Source organism: Heloderma suspectum, chromosome 3 (genome assembly GCF_057233095.1).
Source record: "Heloderma suspectum isolate Gila_16-S chromosome 3, 16-S_ref, whole genome shotgun sequence".
Lineage (NCBI taxonomy): Eukaryota > Metazoa > Chordata > Lepidosauria > Squamata > Helodermatidae > Heloderma > Heloderma suspectum.
Genome location: NC_139460.1, coordinates 219,385,884 through 219,405,722, shown reverse-complemented (window position 1 = coordinate 219,405,722; position 19,839 = coordinate 219,385,884). Strand labels below are relative to the sequence as shown.

Here is a 19,839-nt window from a genome sequence, read left to right as displayed (position 1 = left end):
ACTCTAGGCTACATTAAAAAAAAAAAAACAAGATAAGATTTTCCTAGATTCACTTACTTGTGCTTTTTTCAAAACCGCAATGACTTTCAGACAACGGAATGGTTGCAATCTCACATCAAGCTAAACCATGGTTTAGTGTGACATGCATGAGACGGAACAAGCTGCAGTGAACTCATGCAATTCCCAATCCTCTCCTCCAAGAAGTCAGAAGCTTGTGCTTTGTCATGTCATCTGGACAAACACCAGCAATGGCTAATTTCAAAGAAACTAACTTCAGACTGTGATTTCTGAAGCTGGCTTTTTGAAACTAAATATAGTTAACTACAATTCTGGGTTTGGACAACACAGCAAACTGTGGTTAACTAAAAGTGGAATTGAAAGCTTCTGAACTGTTATCAGCTGCACGGGAGGAAAACAGTAGAGTGTGGCCATGCAAGCCTGAAGTTCATTGCAGATTGAGTGCATTGCACTAAACCATAGTTTAGTGTGACATTAGAATATAACCAATGTGTAAAAAAAGAATAAGCACTGAATAAAAAACTGAGAGAGACTACAGCAAAATGGTCTTAAAATTTACAAAGAGAAGTATTAAGTGCAACATATGCGGGTTGCTGCTCTGCAGAATCAAGGTGTTTCCCCCTCCTTTTTTTTTTTTTTACTCTTTTAAAGCAGGAAGGGAGATAGGAGGCTTACATCAAGACTACAGCCAAGTCCACACCATGGCTGTAATTCTCATCAGGCTGAATGTATTACATCACGCAAAACAGTCAGAGTTTCCTAATTAGAGCTGGCTGGACGAACTGCACCTTTCTCCCTTAAGAAGTGTTTAAGACACACAAAGTGTACAAATCTAGGGGATTAAAATGTTTATGTTGTTATAATGCATTATTACTATCTCATTTTTGTTTCTATTAGCTGACTTAGGAGCCAGTACTATAATCACATTTTTAAATAACTAGCAAAAGGCCCAACATTACGATGCACTGGCAGGCAACATGGGCGTGTGTATTGTCCCACTGAACTCCATAGGAAAAAAATTAAAAAGTGAACCTTGCCCTATTTGTACTGCCTCACCCATTCATCTGCATATCCCCACCCTGTCTTCAGTTTCTTTGCCACATCAGTATGTGACAGAAACAGAACTTGGCCTTCGTATACATGACTAGTTAAATGTACACCAAGTTTGACATCTGAAAGATGGTTCAGTACCTTTTCTGAATTAGTTCCCCTACTTCTGCTCTCATCCATCATTGAGGCCATCACTCCAGGCACAGCAAGGAGCCCAACCTGCTGCTTCTTCCTATTCTTCCCAACTAATGATGCCACCAAATTTTGTAATTAGTCCGCTTGCTGGTTGAACCTTGCCCATCCACAGTGCTCTCCTTTTGGTAGAAGGTTGCCCTAGCCTAGACCTACTAAATGCACTTTGGGGGTATGTGCATGAAGCATTGGATACACATTGCCCTTCTCCCACATCTGTGGCTGTCTTCACAAGGAGAGCATTGCCAATGTCCGATAGGACCCTGTCCATGGTGGCTGGGCTTTCCAGTATCAAAGGAAGTGGGCAAGGTCTGAGACTCCAAAGGAAGTGGGCAGGGTCTGAGACTGCAGCATTTTACTTTCCTCATAGGCATGAGTGACAAAATTCACTTATATGGGAATAACTAAATCATGTAAACACGGACCAACTATGGCGGAGGCTAAGCCTGCTCCCTTTCCCAGTGATCCCAGTGTCTAGTTTTGCCCCCTTCCTGCTATGTACCACATTGCAGCATATTTAATTTGTCCCATTAACAAATTCAATGGATCTCACAGACAATCAAACCAGATCCTGTCTGCATAGCCTTGATCTGGTTTCAGGTTCTTGTGGTCACCCTAGAGTTGGTAGAGTGGGATAAACTGCTGAGAACTGGCTTTTAGACAGATAAAGAGAGAGAAACAACTACCATGATGTGGCAGCTTGGCACAGATCAGCCATGGTGGATAGAGCTTTCTTTTCCAAATGATAGTCTAACTGCCATTAAAAGCAAGATGATCATTTGACAGTCAACACCCCTCAACTATCCATGTAATCTGGACTTAAGTGTGATAGGAGAAAATATCCTGGTATTCAAGCAGACTACACATAGTAAATTACTACTTAAAACTAATGTAGGCATATGAGAAAAGTTAACATTAGAATTCCCATACCACTAACTGAGCATGTTGGGTTAAATCTAACAAAGGAATTGCCAGTTGTGCCTTTAGCATTACCACATTGCCCTCTAGCAGCCTTGTTAGCAACAACCAACATATTCTTGACTATCTCTAACACATTATTACTTCCTTGCAAAAATGCACAGAATAGAACTTATGTATAACTCAAAAACTCATTTTACAATACAGACTAGGGCTGCAAGCTATACTCAATTTTATTGGCAGATGAATCAACTAAATATTAAGTGGAAGATAAAAATCTGTCCCTCGATTAATCACAGCCACTTGGGCCGTTCAAAAGCAGCAGCAAAAGCCCAACAGAAGCTCTTCAATCTTGTCCACGATTAAAAAAAAAAAAAAGGCAGAGGAAGCACAAGCAACTCAAGCTTCCTCTCCCCACGCTTCTGGGCCTAGTGTAAAGCAGAGGGAAGGGGAGGATGCATACTTGCCAATGCAAGGAAAGACAGTGCATCTCCTCCCAGGGGAAAACGCATATCTTTCTCCCCTCTGACCACGTCCCAGTAGCCATTTCTCTTGCCATTTCTTTTTAATGTTGAAACTAGCCCCACAATGGAGCAGAGAGTAAAGTGCACACTCGACTTTAGGTTTTGGAAAACTGCAGACTTATTCAGCTTTAATTAAGTTAACCAGATGATTAAACAACTCATATTTTTAAAATCAAGTGATGTAGCACAACAAAATAAGGCAGGGGTAAAGGAAAGATACAGTTCTACTCATCCACATCGATATTTTATTTTAAAATTAGACCCCTCCTCACTTTCACTTTAGAAGAATAAAATAAAATGAGAAAGCTGTGAACATAGTGGGATGCTCCATTACATATGTATCTTCTGTCCCTCAGTAAACATCTGGTTACCCCATCTTTTCACAAACACAAAGAACGGAAACATATATGTTAATATAAATATAGGTAATGATTTTTAGCATGCCTTACTGCAACCATCTCCCTTCAGTCCTCTGTGTAAAGCATGACAGAACTCTATGATCTTAATACACAAAAAATATCAAGCTTCTGAAACATTTTCTCACCAGGAATCTGGAGTTGTGATGCTGGATTGAGATTCACAGCAAGACGGCATTCTGTAGTTTGTTTTCCATTGTCACAAAGCTACAGATAAAACCTGAAAACAAGAAACCATGTATTTTTAACATGGTGGCAAAATCTGACCATAGTTTGAATATATGTAAGAGCAAGCTGCACTTACAGTATGGCTACAGCATTGTAAGACCCTCAGCATTATTTGGTAAGATATATTTTGTGTGCCATTCACCCATCTTAATAAATGTGTGCCTCTTTTTAATCTAACAGTACATATACAAAAGTACCACTGTTACACCAGATTTGATAAAAACACCAAATTGTATTTTTAGTATCTAAAGTCATTAGAATCCATGTTTTAAACAAGGGAAATTCCTGGATGGTGTACATAAAATTATTTTAAAAACCAATATAATATAAAAGTAAAATTAAACAGACATAAAAGCATAAAACCCACAAACAATGAAACAAGCAATCTAAAATCAATTTAGATGGAATTATATTTTAAAATTTAGAATTTCAGAATTCAGAATCTACAATTCCCAGACTCTCTGGGAAAAATAATGACAATTAAAATGGTTTAAACCAATATAATTTTGTAATGTAGATATATTCTAATTTTACAAACATGTCAACCTACTCTTTAATGTTAATTCTACATATTTAGTGAAGAAATTAGAATATAGAAAAGTAGATTATGTCATGGACTTGCCTGATAAAAGTTGTTTGAAATGGATCCAGAAATGAAAACAGGAAATGGAAATAGTCTCTAATTTCTGAAACAGCATCAGAGATATAAGGCATAAATATGAACATGACACTAAAGAAGAATGTGTAAAAACTCTGGCAATGAGACCATAAGCCTAGTAAGCAGATATGCCTTCATTCCACACATGCTTGTGATCTATTAGAAGCTGATGGCAGCCCAGCATTAATAGTTTCTTTGATGGGAAATCTAAAATTATAACCAGATTAAGAGTTGCCAAGATTAGCAGTAATGTACCTGTATACATCTCAGTATCAAAGTGGTTGAAACAGATACTTGAATAGATAAAATATAAACTTTAAAGGGACACCATGATTTTTTGTTCTAAATGCTACAATTATAAGAAGGGTGGAAATGGCCCACCATTTTATTGATATTATGACTTTTCTCTTCTACAACGTGTACTCCAAAACACATTGGGTTGGAATAGACTAGATTAGTTACACATAAGTCATAACTAACTTGCCCCATTAATTTCAGTGGGACTAAAGCACAACTAACTTAGCACTGCTGGCTAAGGAATGCTGGCAGTTATAGGACTTTTTCTGTCTAAACATGCATAAGATTGTGCCCTTAATCTGGATCCAACCCATTATATTAGGCCAAGGCAACAATGTCTCAAAGTCTGGCTCACTAACCTTGAAAAAGCACTCAAAAAGATGGAATTGCTCTAACATGCCCTTCCACCTGCCTCTAATATGACAGCACAGGACATCCTGGTAGCTACAGAAGTAACTGAAATATACAAAGAAGTTGGAGGAAGGATGACCTCAGCCTTTTTTCTTTCTTTTTTGAGGAGGGAAATCTTTGAACTTTTTTCTTGGGAGGTTTACCTTTGTGCCAGCAAATGAGACTAAGTTTAACCCCTTCGAAAAAACCTTTGAATTTTTGAATCTTCAAAGATCATGCCTGAAAAAAAAAAAAAGGCACAGAGAAGCCACGATTCTTCGAAGATAACACCTTAATTAAAAAAAAAATCCGAAGCAGGAGATAAAACTTAGTCTCATTTGAAGGGATAGAAAACCCCCTGCTCAATGCAGGAAGCCTGATTCGCAGGTGGTCGCCCATCCAACTACTGACCGGGGCCGACCCTGTTTAGCTTCCGAGAACAGAGAAGCACGCGCACATCCATCCCTTTGCTTGTTGCTGAGGAAACGTTGAGTGCTGAGGAAGCTATGCAATCAATAGCCGGAAGATGACATGGGGCCATCGAGAGCTGTGAGCATGGTGGGCGTGGAATCAGCAGAAACAGGAAGAGTTTCTGATCCTCCAATGAGAGCCTCTGTCTTTAAGAGCAGGAAAACAGCACAGCGCTCGAGTGTGAACCGAGCTCGCACATTCGATGAAGTGCTGCAACGGGGAAAATGGGTGAGTGTGGATAATCACGTTTTAATGCGAGAGCGTTTTAACCCGACAGGACACCAAATTCATTGTGATGGCGGGCACAATGTAGATCGGCCCCTACTGTTGCCTGTGGCAGACACATTCTGTTTGTCTGTTTTGTCTTTGAAACTTATTTTTTGTCTTTGAAACATAATAAAAACCTACAAAACCAGTTTGTCCAAAGACTATAGCAGGACAGAAAAATGAAACTTCTGTACCATGGACAACTATCATATTCCTTTCAAGTCACTGAGAAGCTATCATCTGTATACAACCATGTGGTATAATATTCAGCATGTTTATTCGGAAGTACGTTCCACTGAGTTCAATGGAACTTAGTTTTTAGTATGTGCACTTAGACTGGAGTCTCGGTTACTGCAGTGTGATATATTAGTAGGACTGTGTGCTGAAATTTCACAATGAGAATTACTTTATTTATGCACTGCTTTCCAACATTACCCCCATTTCTATAGCTTTCTCAATTAAGACTTAACACAGATGCCAACTCAGGAAAATCAACAAATACTCTTGACTGCCTTCTGAAATATAATTTGGCTGGTAAATTATAAGAGCAGCATATTGTGCTACACTGATGAGTACTTGCCTCCACAGAAGTCAGCAGTCTATAATCTCACTCTGATCTGGTCCATCTGGCTAAATTGCGTTCTTACGTTCAAATGAAAGGTGTTTGCTTGACAGGTAACTATGGACTTCACAGCCAGTTATAGTGTCTTTTTGTACCATGTACTTTCCCCCTCATGCATTCACAACATTTGTGAAGGACCATCTTTTTCTATGCTTATAAGGATAGGAGAAATGTGCCACGTGCCTATTCATTGGGCATAAAAAACAACAACATTATGTTAATGACTGTGATCAGGCCCAGCATTGTGGGTCGGCATGGGTGGGCAGCTGCTGAAGGCCCAGAGGCTCAAAAGGGCGCATCCCTGCCCCTGCCTCAGCTGCCATCAGGACTGGACAGCTGCTTCTCCTTCTCTAGTCCTCCTCCTTGCCCAGCCAGCTCTGCTGGCAAAAGGAAGTGCCATAGCAGCTGGCTGGACAAGCCTGCAGAGCTAGCACCATGCCATGTCAAAGCAAAACAGTTTTTACATTATATTTTGAATAGCAGTGATGTGAACCTATCAGATGCTACCTTTGGAGAGAACGGCCCATGAAGACATAGGAGCAGTGAAAAGGCTGCCCCGGGACCTTCACTGTCTGTCTTCACCTAAGGCAGCATCTGGTTGGTTCAGTTCACAGCTATTCAAAACATAATGTTTTTTTTTAAAGTTTTGTTTTGAAGCAGTGTGGCAGGGCACTGTGGCTTATCTTGCCAGCTGCCACAACACTTACTTTTGCCAGCAGGGCTGGCTGGGCAAGGCAGAGAACAACAGGAGAAGAAGCCATTACCACTGCTAGGTAAAAAAAGAAAAAAGAAAAAAAAAGGAAGGATGGATGGAAGGAGGGAGGGAAGGAAGGAAGGAGGGCTGGCTTGTGGTGGCTGCAGGGTGTGTGTAAGTAGTGTGTCAGCAGGGGACCCATCGGCGGCAATCTGGCACTAGTCCTACCTGTGATTATTGATAATGCTTGTGATGGTAAAAGTTCATAACTCCATTCGGAAAAAAAAAAGCCACTTTGAAATATTTATTTGGAAAGCATGGCATAAACATTTTCCATTTTTTTAAAAAGGGCCCTTTAGCTCTGCGGAGGGATTGCATTTCTGGAATTCGCTGGAACAGAAATTAAACACAAAGGTTCTACACAGATTTTAATATGCTACTACATTAATTAGCAAGGGCCTTCCTCATGGCCAAGTTTCATTCTATACTTGCAAGTAATGTTTGTTCAGCAAAGGTTCCTGGCAACTTCAAATCACAGTTTATTACTTCTGGTTCAGCATTTTTTATTCCTTGTTATTGATTCAGGCTTGGGTGGGGGACAGATTAGTGAATAATTTCCCTGTGAATAGCCTCTCTATGAATTACCCCATGTCAGGAATTCTTGTCATTATTTTTTCTTTTTTCACTAGTGAAATAGTACTATTACTATTACTAATAGCAAAAAAACCACTATTTTGCTATTAAAAACACAAAAGAAAAAAAAAGGGAGGAAATGAATATTAAAAGGCTCCCTCACTGTGAAATCAGAAACTGGCACAGGGCAATTCATAGAGTCTATGTAAAAACATGGGCGGGAATACAAAAAACACTGAAGTCAACAATTTGGGAAATTTAAATTCATGACCCTTTCTACTTGAGAAGCAAAACAAGTGAGGTAGAAGATTGTTAGAAAGAAATGTAATACAAGACCTTTTCAGGTATTTATCAGCTTAGGCTGATATACGAACAACGCCCTTATCTGGACAAAGATAGGCTAGCTACAGTTATCCATGCTCTGATAGCCTCTTGTCTGGATTACTGCAATGCGTTATACATGGGGCTGCCTTTGAAAATGGTCTAGAAACTTCAGCTAGTTCAAAATAGGGCAGCAAGACTGTTAACAGAGCACTGGCTGCCAGTCCATTTCTGGGTCCGAATCAAAGCAATTCAAAGTATTAACATTTAGAGTTTCAATTTTTGTGAACTGCCCAGACAGCTTTGGCTATTGGACAGTATAGAAATAGACAGACAGACCGACAGACAGACAGACAGACAGACAGACACTCTATGTGAACCAATGAGGGCTTCAGGTGTGTACTGGGACGGGGCTGTGCACACTGCCCCTGCATCTCTGGGTATGCTGGCCCTGCTCCCCTTGGTTCAGACCTTGCCATATCAAACGAGCAAGGTCTTGAACATGAGTAGAACTCGCTGTGGGGTCAGGAATCCTGGTAAGTCCAGAGACATAGGGGGGTGAGCCTTGCATGCCTGACGCCTTCCCAGAACACACTTTAAGCTCTCACATATTCTCTGGACTGCCTGAATAGGGCTACAGTCTTCACTAATTAAAGTCTGGCAAAAAATATAGAGTGATATTGACCCCTGATATTTTACCATTTTCTTCTGTAATATAGAATGATGGGGTCCAAAGGCCAAGAGAAACATTATTTGAACATCGGTTAGATAATAGTCTTTCATGAAACTAAGATTTATATTAATCAAGGATTAATATAGACAGGTTGCTTACCTGTATCTGTAGTTCTTCTTCACAGTAATCTGTGCATTCACACATATGGTGTCTGTGCCTGCACGGAGACTTGTTTGGACCAAACGAGTCTCCATGCAGATGAAGAGCCCATATGTGTGATGCACAGAGACCGTGAAGAAGAAAGACAGGTTCCTTACCTGTAACTGTAGTTCTTCAAGTGGTCATCTGTACATTCACACATATGGGCTCTGCGCCTGTGCTGAGACTTGCTGGACTCAACGAGTCTCTGCGCAGGTGCAGAGCCCATATGTGTGATGCACAGAGACCACAAAGAAAAATGATGTGAATTCCCCAGGAAGCTCTGGCTACTGCACAGTAAAGAAATGAAATTACTAGTAATAATAATAACAGTAATAATAATAGTACATGTAGCTTTGTTACAGAAAACTAACACTAAAAATTTCATAGGTTCACCTGTTTACAAACTGTTATGAAAGAAAAACAGGAAACTAAGGCGCTCGTCTCAAAGCTCTATAAATGTCCACTGAATATCTGAAGTAAAGACAATAAAGTTAAAGTTAAATGGAACAGACACCCAAGTTTGCAAATTTCAGAAGTATAAAGGGATAACATCCTGGGCAGAGCAATCCTATGGCCACTAGATAGCGTCTGGAGCATCTCAGGATGCTGCAGATTCCCACCTCTGAGGCTGGAGACAGAGCTCTGGCCTTGGAGGAGGAGATCCAATCATAGATCTCCCTTCTCCCTTCCCAGCTCCTCCAGCTGCTCTGTTGCTGCTTCTCAAGGCAGCTCTGACCTCAGGAAGAAGACAAGGAGGGAGGGAAGGGAGCATGGCAGTAGGTGGGATAGGGAGGCAAGAAGAGAGGCCGAGGATATGTTGGATCCAAAGGCCTCTCAGGCCCCACCCCATAACACATGGCAGCTAGACAAGCTTGGTGGCCCGTCTAACACAAATTATTGCGAAGGAGAATGATGAGGCTGCACAAGCCTCTGCCTTTCCTCCCAGCCTACACAGATCTCACCAGCAGGGCATTGGATGGGTGAGGTGCTCAGATCTTGGAGCCCTCCATCTAAAGAGCAGCAATTCCTTAGGATTGTACTCTTAAGGGCCAAATGATTCTTCAAATTGCATAAAGCGAGCTATCCGTGATTGGCTTCTTTATTTCAGTGTATGCATGTGTGGCCCCAATTTGGATCAGGACCATGGCACTCTGGATTGGGGGATTTAAGCTTTCTCCCCCCCTTTCATCCCAAATATTCCAACCCCTCCCCCCCCGTAGGGGGTTTAAAAAGAAAAAAAAAAACCATCTCCATTGATTCCATTGGAGATACTTTTCTTTTTTTTTTACTCCCCCCCCCCACCGTGGAATTTTGGGATGAAAATGGGGGCAGGGGGAGGGAAAGCTTAAAACCCCCCAGCTGGAGCACCACAGTCCCAATCTGAATTGTGGATGCACACACTTACAGTGAAGTTAAGAAGCCAATCGTGCATAATTCTGCAATGCAAGATTTGAAGAACATTTAGTGGGCCCTGTGACTATCAATAAGCAAACTCTTCATGTAGGGTCTATAGAAAATCAGTATGAATACACATACACACATGTGATATTCCTTACAGATTGTAACCCCCCCAAAAAAACCAACCCTTTCCTTTTACAAATAATTGATATTGACAATGTAAAAAAGAGGTTCTAGCCTTGTAGCTGATTTTGTAATGTACTGTCCATTATCATTCCAAACTATGGCTGGTGATCGAACAATTTGTAATTCCCTTTGTAAAGAGAATTGCTTGCTAATAGTCAGGGATAGTTGGCTGATGTTTTATCAATGGGAGTTAATGACAGGAGATGGACTCCTGAGAGCTGGGAATCTCTTTCCAGCTTTTGGAATGTGATATTTATCAGAATTTAGAGAAGGTGACATCCCCTTAACTAAGACAGCCTTTCTGAACTCTGGGTCCTCATATGTTGTTGGACTACAACACCCATAATTCCTGACAATTGACAATGCTTGTTGGAGATTATGGAAATTGTAGCTGAGCAAAACTTGGGGACTCAGTGTTGGGAAAGGCTGAGCTAAGGGGAGGGAAAGTGTTTGAATTTAGAAGAATACACTCTCTCTCACTCACACAGTATGGAATTTTGAGGTGGAGTTAGCCGAAACTGGGGTGAAGCCAGAGGGGGCACATATTGTTCCCTAGAGACCTGCTACCTACTGCAGGAGTGCCTATTTGTTTCCGGTTTGCTCAAATTATATATTTGTATATTTATGGATTATATATTGTGATATCTCTATCTCTATCTATCTATATCTCCTACTGTTGTATTCCTGATTATCCCAGTATACACAGATTTGTGTGAGGCCACACTTAAATGTGCTTGCTACTCAAAACACCATTGTCACATTTTGTTTCATATATGGCGACACTGTAAAATCACTTTAAAACACTGGAAAGCAATACGTGATTGCGTACAAATAATTTTGGAGTATCAGTTACCTCTAATTACATTCCTTCTTCTGTTCGTATGCTTACATGAGAACTAAACTTAGAACTTTGGTTGGCAATTTCTTTACCTCAGCTAGAGTCGTTTTAGCTAAACATTTGACTCATCAATAGCTGCTTTCTGTAGAAATGCAATTAAGAAAGAATTAGAATATGATTTTAATGTACGCGTTAACATTTGAGAATGATCTCTGGGATGGGAAAATCTCTTCTCATAATATATTACAAAAAACTGAGGCAGGGGTGATTAGCATGTTAGAACCAGGTAAAAAATGACACAAAATATACACTAAAATACATATTGAAACTGAAATACATAGTATCTCGTACATCATTTTTAAATGATACATTTGTTAGATCTATTTTAGAAAACTATATTTCGATTTTTGGATATAGGCTGTTTGGACGATGTATAGCATGCATGCTAGCTCCCAACTGCTCATAGAGCATCCCTGGGTTGTTTATCACAGGGGGCATGGTTGAGAGTAAGCATGCTTGCTCCTGCCTTGTTTAAACCATTGGTTGTTGGGCCATTGAATCGGGTCATAACGCTTTTACTGTTTTACATGGTAATATTGCTGGCTTGTGTTTTTTCTTCTTGTCTATTATTTTTCTTTGTTGGATTCAGTATGGTTTAATATACTTTTAATCCATTAAAAATGTCATTGTCTGGATGAATAGTGAATGAATGAAAAATAGCAATTCCAAAAAAAAAAGGATAAGAGTGAAAGCACCCACAGTTTTAGGGAAACCAATGTGCCTATGTATCTGACCAATGACTTTAGCACAACCCAAAGCTTTACATCCCCTTCATGGATCACTGCCTTGTTGTGGCGAAGGGGCTTGCGTAACTCAGTGAAGCCATAAGCTATGCCGCGCAGGGCCACCCAAGACGGACAGGTCATGGCGGAGAGTTCTGACAAAATGTGGTCCACTGGAGAAGGAAATGGCAACCCACTCCAGTATTCTTGCCAAGAAAACCCCATGGAACATATCACAAGGCTAAAAGAGATGACGCCGGAAGATGAGCCCCTCAGGTCGGAAGGTGTCCAATATGCTACTGGGGAAGAGCAGAGGGTATTTCCAAGTAGCGCCAGAAAGAGTGAAGCGGCTGGGCCAAACCCGAAAGGACACTCAGCTGTGGATGTGTCTGGTGGTGAAAAGAAAATCCGATGCTGTAAAGAACAATATTGTTTAGGAACCTGGAATGTCAGATCAATGAATCAAGGTAAGCTGGAGGTGGTCAAACATGAGATGGTAAGATTGAACATCGACATCTTGGGAATCAGCGAACTAAAATGGACAGGCATGGGCGAATTTAATTCAGGTGACCATCATATCTACTATTGTGGGCAAGAATCCCTTCGAAGAAATGGAGTAGCACTCATAGTCAACAAAAGGGTGGGAAAAGCAGTACTGGGGTACAATCTTAAAAATGATAGAATGATCTCAGTACGAATCCAAGGCAAACCATTCAACATCACAGTAATTCAAGTCTATGCCCCAACCACTGAGGCCGAAGAAGCTGAGGTTGATCGGTTCTATGAAGACCTACAACACCTTCTAGAACTAACACCAAAAAAAGATGTCCTCTTCATCATAGGGGATTGGAATGCTAAAGTAGGAAGTCAAGAAATCACCGGGATAACAGGCAGGCATGGCCTTGGTGTACAAAATGAAGCAGGACAAAAGCTAATAGAGTTTTGCCAAGAGAACATGCTGATCATAGCAAACACTCTTTTCCAACAGCACAAGAGGCGACTCTACACATGGACGTCACCAGATGGTCAATATCGAAATCAGATTGATTATGTCCTTTGCAACCAAAGATAGAGAAGCTCCATACAGTCAGTAAAAACAAGACCTGGAGCTGACTGTAGCTCAGATCATGAGCTGCTTCTTGCAAAATTTCGGCTTAAATTGAAGAACGTCGGGAAAACCACTAAACCGTTCAGGTATGACCTAAATCATATCCCTGATGAATATACAGTGGAGGTGAGGAATAGATTTCAGGGATTAGACCTGATAGACAGAGTGCCTGAGGAACTATGGACGGAGGTCCGTAACATTGTTCAGGAGGCAGCAACGAAATCCATCCCAAAGAAAAAGAAATGCAAGAAAGCAAAGTGGCTGTCTGATGAGGCTTTACAAGTAGCTCACGAAAGAAGGGAAGCGAAAAGCAAGGGAGAAAGGGGAAGATATACCCAACTGAATGCAGAGTTCCAGAGAATAGCAAGGAGAGACAAGAAGGCCTTCTTAAATGAACAATGCAAAGAAATCGAGGAAAACAACAGAATGGGAAAGACTAGAGATCTCTTCAAGAAAATTGGAGATCTCAAGGGAACATTTTGTGCAAAGACGGGCATGATTTTTGTGCAAAGAAGGCAGGGACCTAACAGAAGCAGATGAGATTAAGAAGAGGTGGCAAGAATACACAGAAGAACTATACAGGAAAGATCTGAATGTCCCTGATAGCCATGATAGTGCGGTCACTGAACTTGAGCCGGACATCCTCGAGAGTGAAGTCAAGTGGGCCTTAGGAAGCATTAGTAACAACAAAGCTAGCGGAGATGACAGTATTCCAGCCGAGCTATTTAAAATCCTAAAAGATGATGCTGTTAAAGTGCTGCATTCAATATGCCAACAAATCTGGAACACTCAACAGTGGCCACAAGACTGGAAAAGGTCAGTTTACATTCCAATTCCAAAGAAGGGCAACGCCAAAGAGTGTTCAAACTACCGCACAATTGCGCTCATTTCACATGCCAGCAAGGTGATGCTCAAAATCCTGCTAGGCTTCAGCAGTATGCGAACCGAGAACTACCGGAAGTACAAGCTGGGTTTAGAAGAGGCAGAGGAACTAGAGATCAAATCGCCAACATTCGCTGCATCATGGAGAAAGCAAGAGAATTCCAGAAAAACGTCTATTTCTGCTTCATTGACTACGCTAAAGCCTTTGATTGTGTGGATCACAACAAACTGTGGCAAATTCTGAAAGTGATGGGAGTACCAGACCACCTTACCTGTCTCCTGAGAAACCTGTACGAGGGTCAAGAAGCAACAGTAAGAACCAGACATGGAACAACCGATTGGTTCAAAATTGGGAAAGGAGTACGACAAGGCTGCATATTGTCACCCTGCTTATTTAACTTATATGCAGAGTACATCATGAGAAATGCCGGGTTGGATGAATCAGAGGTCAGAATTAAGATTGCTGGGAGAATTATCAACAACCTCCGATATGCAGACGATACCACCCTAATGGCAGAAAGCGAAGAGGATCTCAAGAGCCTCTTGTTGAGGGTGAAAGAGGAGAGTGCAAAAGCTGGTTTGAAACTCAACATTAAAAAAACTAAGATCATGGCATCTGGCCCCATCACTTCCTGGCATATAGAAGGGGAAGAAATGGAAGCAGTGACAGATTTTACTTTCTTGGGCTCCAAGATCACCGCAGACGGTGACTGTAGCCATGAAATTAAAAGACGCTTGCTCCTTGGGAGGAAAGCTATGGCCAACCTAGACAGCATAGTAAGAAGCAGAGACATCACCTTGCCGACAAAGGTCTGTCTAATCAAAGCTATGGTTTTCCCAGTAGTAATGTATGGCTGTGAGAGCTGGACTATAAGGAAGGCTGAGCGCCGAAGAATTGATGCTTTCGAACTGTGGTGCTGGAGAAGACTCTTATGAGTTCCCGGGACTGCAAGGAGGTCAAATCAGTCCATCCTAAAGGAAATCAACCCTGAGTGCTCATTGGAAGGACAGATACTGAAGCTGAAGCTCCAATATTTTGGCCACCTAATGCGAAGAGAAAACTCCCTGGAAAAGGCCCTGATGCTGGGAAAGACTGAAGGCCAAAGGAGAAGGGGACGGCAGAGGATGAGATGGCTAGATAGCATCACGGATGCAATGAATATGAACTTGAGCATGCTCCGGGAGAGAGCGCAGGACAGGAAGGCCTGGCGTGCTATGGTCCATGGGGTCACGAAGAGTTGGACACGACTGAACGACTGAACAACAACAACAAAGCTTTACATGTAAACTGCGTAGAGTTAAATGCATACAGCTTCTCAACTGGATTCTGCTGATTTGTGGCATACTACCAAGTTGGTAGAAGACATTTCTTAACATGCATTTTTGCATTTTCTTGGACCTCAGAGTCTTTAAGGGTGTGTTTGTCTATACAGAATATTTCATGCACTGTAACCAATTTTAGTCTAACTAAGTCACATTCATTTTAAGGGTCTGTTCTAATTAGAGCTAATATTGGATGCAACTCAAAGTGTATAAACCTATTCATGCCATTGCCACCACCTCCTCCCAGTGAATCCAATCATTTTACTGGTAGCAGATTTGAAATTAAATCTCTGAACTTTTGTATCCTGTGGTTTAACCACATACTAAACTTTCTTAACCTTATTCTCATAACTCCAGAACTTAAGTAACAATAAAAATCCTTCACAACTTGACTTACATAAAAAATACTTACATTCATTTAACATGATCTTATGCAGGCTACAAAAAATAAGATACATTACTTAAATAATGCATTGTGAATACAATACTAGCCAGAAGGATAAGCATATAAACCTTTTTCTGCACTGTTACTGCTGAAGCTGAAATACATGTACATACCATCTAATTATTTAAGGGCACAATCCTATCAAGATAGGTGGCTGCCTCCGAACTCAGAGGTGACCACCTATCCAAAGCAGGGCAGAAGAAGCACGGAGGGGATCATTCCCTCTGCACTCCTCTTGCCCTGCTTTTTCAGCTAGACAGCCGATTAAGGCTGTCTAGCCATGGGAGCACGGAGCAGAGAAGGAGGCTGCTGTACAACACATTGGATGTGTTGTACAGGCAGCTACGATCTCCCCGCCCCAGAACGCCCCCAGCCATGCTTGGGAGCGTGAAGGACAGGGCTGTTCCACACTGCCTCCGAGGAGTGCAGGCTCCGAGGTCGGTTCCCGGAAAACACCGTATCCTATGGCCATCTAGCCGCTGTCTAGTGGCCATAGGATTGCTCCCTAAATATATTAAATTGTGCACATATAATTTTAACTATAACCTGTTTTATATCAGGTTTCAAGCCCATAGGAGATCTGAACTAAATTGAGACCATGACACAAAATGGCATAAGTCTGTGCATAATTCAGGATAGTTTAGACAATGTTTCTATTACCGTTGAAGAAGTGAATAGCATCGATTAATTCTAAGAAGAAGAATAGCAATAGTAAAATCAGATGTGTACAACACAAAGTCATGATTAAAATGCATGAATGAACAATTTACCCAAAATTTTATACCAACTATCCTGTGCAGTCTGAAATGCTATAGTTTCCCAATGCTGAATGAAAAAATGATCTTTCCTTTGAAAAAAATACGGAAACCCTAAGGATGAGTGAATTTCCCCTGTTCCATTCCTTTCCTGTTTGGTGGATTTGTTCTGCCCTGCATTTCCTTTTCTGAATTCCAAGGAAAATTTCACTCCTGCGCATTACTGAATACCACGTAAAAATAACTGTGATACAACCGTTATACAATCACATCAAATTTGTTTTTGTTTTTTTAACTGAACTTTAATACATGGAACTGTACACATATATCAGCAAAACATTGCACAAAAAATAGTGTGATATGATCACAGGTATATCTTCAAGATTTTGGCAGTGCTTTATCAATGTTTACATATGAATTATTAATGTAGAAAAGTAGAAAGACACCAATTAACTGAAAGCTGTAGCAAACTTCAGATGTGCTACAAACACTTCAGATATATACAAAATGCAGAAATAATTGTTTTAAAAAACATTAAAAATGGAAGATTCCTAATCTATTGTTTCCACTTTGGAACAAGACAAAATAATTTGGACTTCCAATATCCAGGTAGAAATCTGGATGTATCCTTAAGCAAAACATAAAAGACTTGCACCAACCCCACCAGAACAGAATTAATCTGAAACTTAACAGATTTTGCTATGGTTGGATGAATGACAGAGGAAATAACAGAGGTTCAAGTATGATCTGAAGCATTTTAAGGTCCTTGGATACATAAAAAGACAAAACAAACACTAAAGGTACACAACTATATAAGTTACAAGGAACTACCTTCAGGGAAAACCTCCCCCCATTATCTCTGATTTCTCTATTAAAAAACCTACAACAACAGAAATATCAAAATCAACAGCTTAAAGTAAGCAGAAGATGATCAAAGTGAACAGGGAATTCTCAGACCATGGTCAGAATGCAATGAAGCATCACGAGTTCCATTGGTCAGTGAATCACTCCCATGGGTTACTTATCTGAAAATAAAGAAAAAAAAACAAAAACTGGCAGTGGCGCAGTCCTATCAAAAAGGTAAATTTGTCTATGGGACATACTAGCAGCTGTTAACAAGCATGGGAATTAATATTCAAGTTCAACTAGCAATCCATCCAATTTATCATCATACTTGTTCTTTTAGAACTGACTGTATTTCAGACTTGACATAGACATAGCTTAGTGTCAAAGAATATAATTTGCATTCAAAAGGTCTGACGTCCAGTTCCTGGTATGTCCAGGTAGAGTTGGGAAAAATACCTTTGAGAACCATGGCTAGGCATTGTAGAAAATACTGGGCTACATGGATCAATGGTCTTACTCAGTATAAGAAAACTTCCTATGTTCCTAAGTTTGCATTTTGGTATTTTAAATGTTTGATAGATATTTTATTTTATTAAACTAGAATGCTGAATTACAACTGAGGTAATTTAATGGATGAATTCAAAACTTTAAAACAGAATTTTAAAGATAATAAACTGTATACCATACCAGTTTATAAACCGAATTAATGCACCAAAGTCATTGCTGTCTTCAGTGGTTGAAAGCTCAACCATCCCTGTTCATCACACCATAGCAATACATGCTTGCAGCATGAAAGCTGTTGTTGAAACTGTTCCTGTTGTTAGGGTCTATTAAATTATAATACTATGATGTAGATGGAAAAGGTATTGTTAATAATTAAGAACACAATTCTACTGAGCAACCTCAAAAGAAGAGCTGCCACAGAGCTTTCTGGGGTAGGTGTGAGGAATGAGTAGGTACAAAATCTCTGCTTGGATTCCCCCCTCCCTGCAAGGTCATAGCTCTGTCTACAACCTTGGAAGAGGGGATTCACCATATCCCATGGCTCCTGGGATGCCCTCCCAGGGACCATAGGATTGCTCTGGAAATGTACTTTAAAAATTGTATTTCTAAGTGCTTAAGCACATGTTCATACCTTGAAATAATAAAGGAACAAAGCTGAGCCTGATTACACTAACAGCTCAATCCTAACCATGTTTGATCGCCATAGGGTGGCCATGTGTCCTACTTTTCAGAGAACAGTTCTCTGTTTGAAGTCATCCTCTATTTAAAGAGCTGTCTAGTCCAAGTCTGGTTTAAAAATAAAGAACCATAAGAATGGAGAGCTGGATGTCGAGGGCCGGGCCCAAAATCCTGCCATCTCTTCATCCTATCTATCTTAACAGGGAGCCCAATTTCTTGGCCTCTGCTCCATATGCAGTGCTTACTGCTGCTCCTTGCAACTGTAACATTCATGTATGGGGCCTAGGGTTGCCATGTTGTGCCCTGGAACATAGCAGTAGCATCCACTCACTAAAACCAGAATTGTTCCCTGGTACAAAAATGCGGTTGAGCTCATAGCAAGCTTCCTCAAATGCCTTGGGGATGAACCTGGGCTGAACCTGGGCTGAAAGGTCTCTGCATGCCTCTTCCTTGGTCTCTAAATATCACCTCTCTTTGCCTTGATCTCCTGTAGGCAGCTTCCACCCCACCCCCTAGATATTATGGGGAGGGGAATAGCGATCATCATGTGATCTGCTGTGACAGATTCAGGATCAGTCCTGAGCCAGTCTATGGGGGAAATCCATTTCAAAGGTCAAAGTCAGGGAGAGGTCAGAGCACAGGCAAATAGCACAGGCAAACACAAGTGCAATCCAAGAAACAGGGACTTATCAGGAATCCAGGGGTCAGCAGCACAAGAAGTCAGTCCAAGGAGAAGCAAAGTTTCAATGTACTGGGAGCTGAAATAAAGTGTTGTTCCAACACCCCTCCCTGCCTAGGACTGAGGCTTATGAGCTGGAGTTTCCAAGGGCCTACCCAGGAGTCAGTTGCAGCACTTCAGAGGCTTCTAGAAGAAGTCCTCCTTGTGAGGAGGGGCCCTACTCATAAGGAGCCTTCCTTTGTATATAGGCACTACTTCTCACAGGGTTGTTCTGGCCTGAGATGAGGATGCTTTTGAGAGCTAGGTTGTCACTCAGCCTCTGTCTCAGAGGCAGAATTCCCCTCCTCTTGAGGAGGTGGACACATGGCCATCTCCACCAGGGGCCCAGGCTCCCCCTAGTTTTCTGGCAAGGGCTGTTCTTTGATACTGTTTGTCTCTGGGAGCTCTAGCTAATCCTCTGAAGAGGATTCCTCCAGTGAAGGCATGACATGATGGCTCTGGTGGGTTGTCTGGTGGGAGGAAGCACCTGAACTATGATCAGTCCAAAACTCTCACATACTGTACACTTCACTGGGTGTTAAGCTGATTTCCGCACCTGAAGAAAGGAGAAGGAGACCATCTTGAGCTGGCATGAGTGTACTCACTCAGCAAGTTGTGTTTGCTCCTGCCAACCCAAGAAAAGCCTATGCTAATTTTCCTTGAATCAAGCTTAGCTGAGTGCTGAGCCATTTTCCCAGCCTTGAGGTGTGCATCCTGGACTCACGTTTGTGCTGCTGGGAGACACTAGAGGCAATTCCTAACTCAATGCTTGGGGGGGGGGGGGGAACTGGCCAAATGTTCAG

General features: G+C 41.3%; 1 protein-coding gene across 3 annotated transcripts in view; it reads right to left on the bottom strand.

Annotated features, from left to right (window-relative positions):
• The window catches only part of PCDH15 (protocadherin related 15), a 1,185,684-nt gene that overhangs the window by 817,597 nt on the left and 348,248 nt on the right, over nt 1-19,839 (bottom strand). The gene's annotated exons all lie outside the window — the stretch shown is intronic.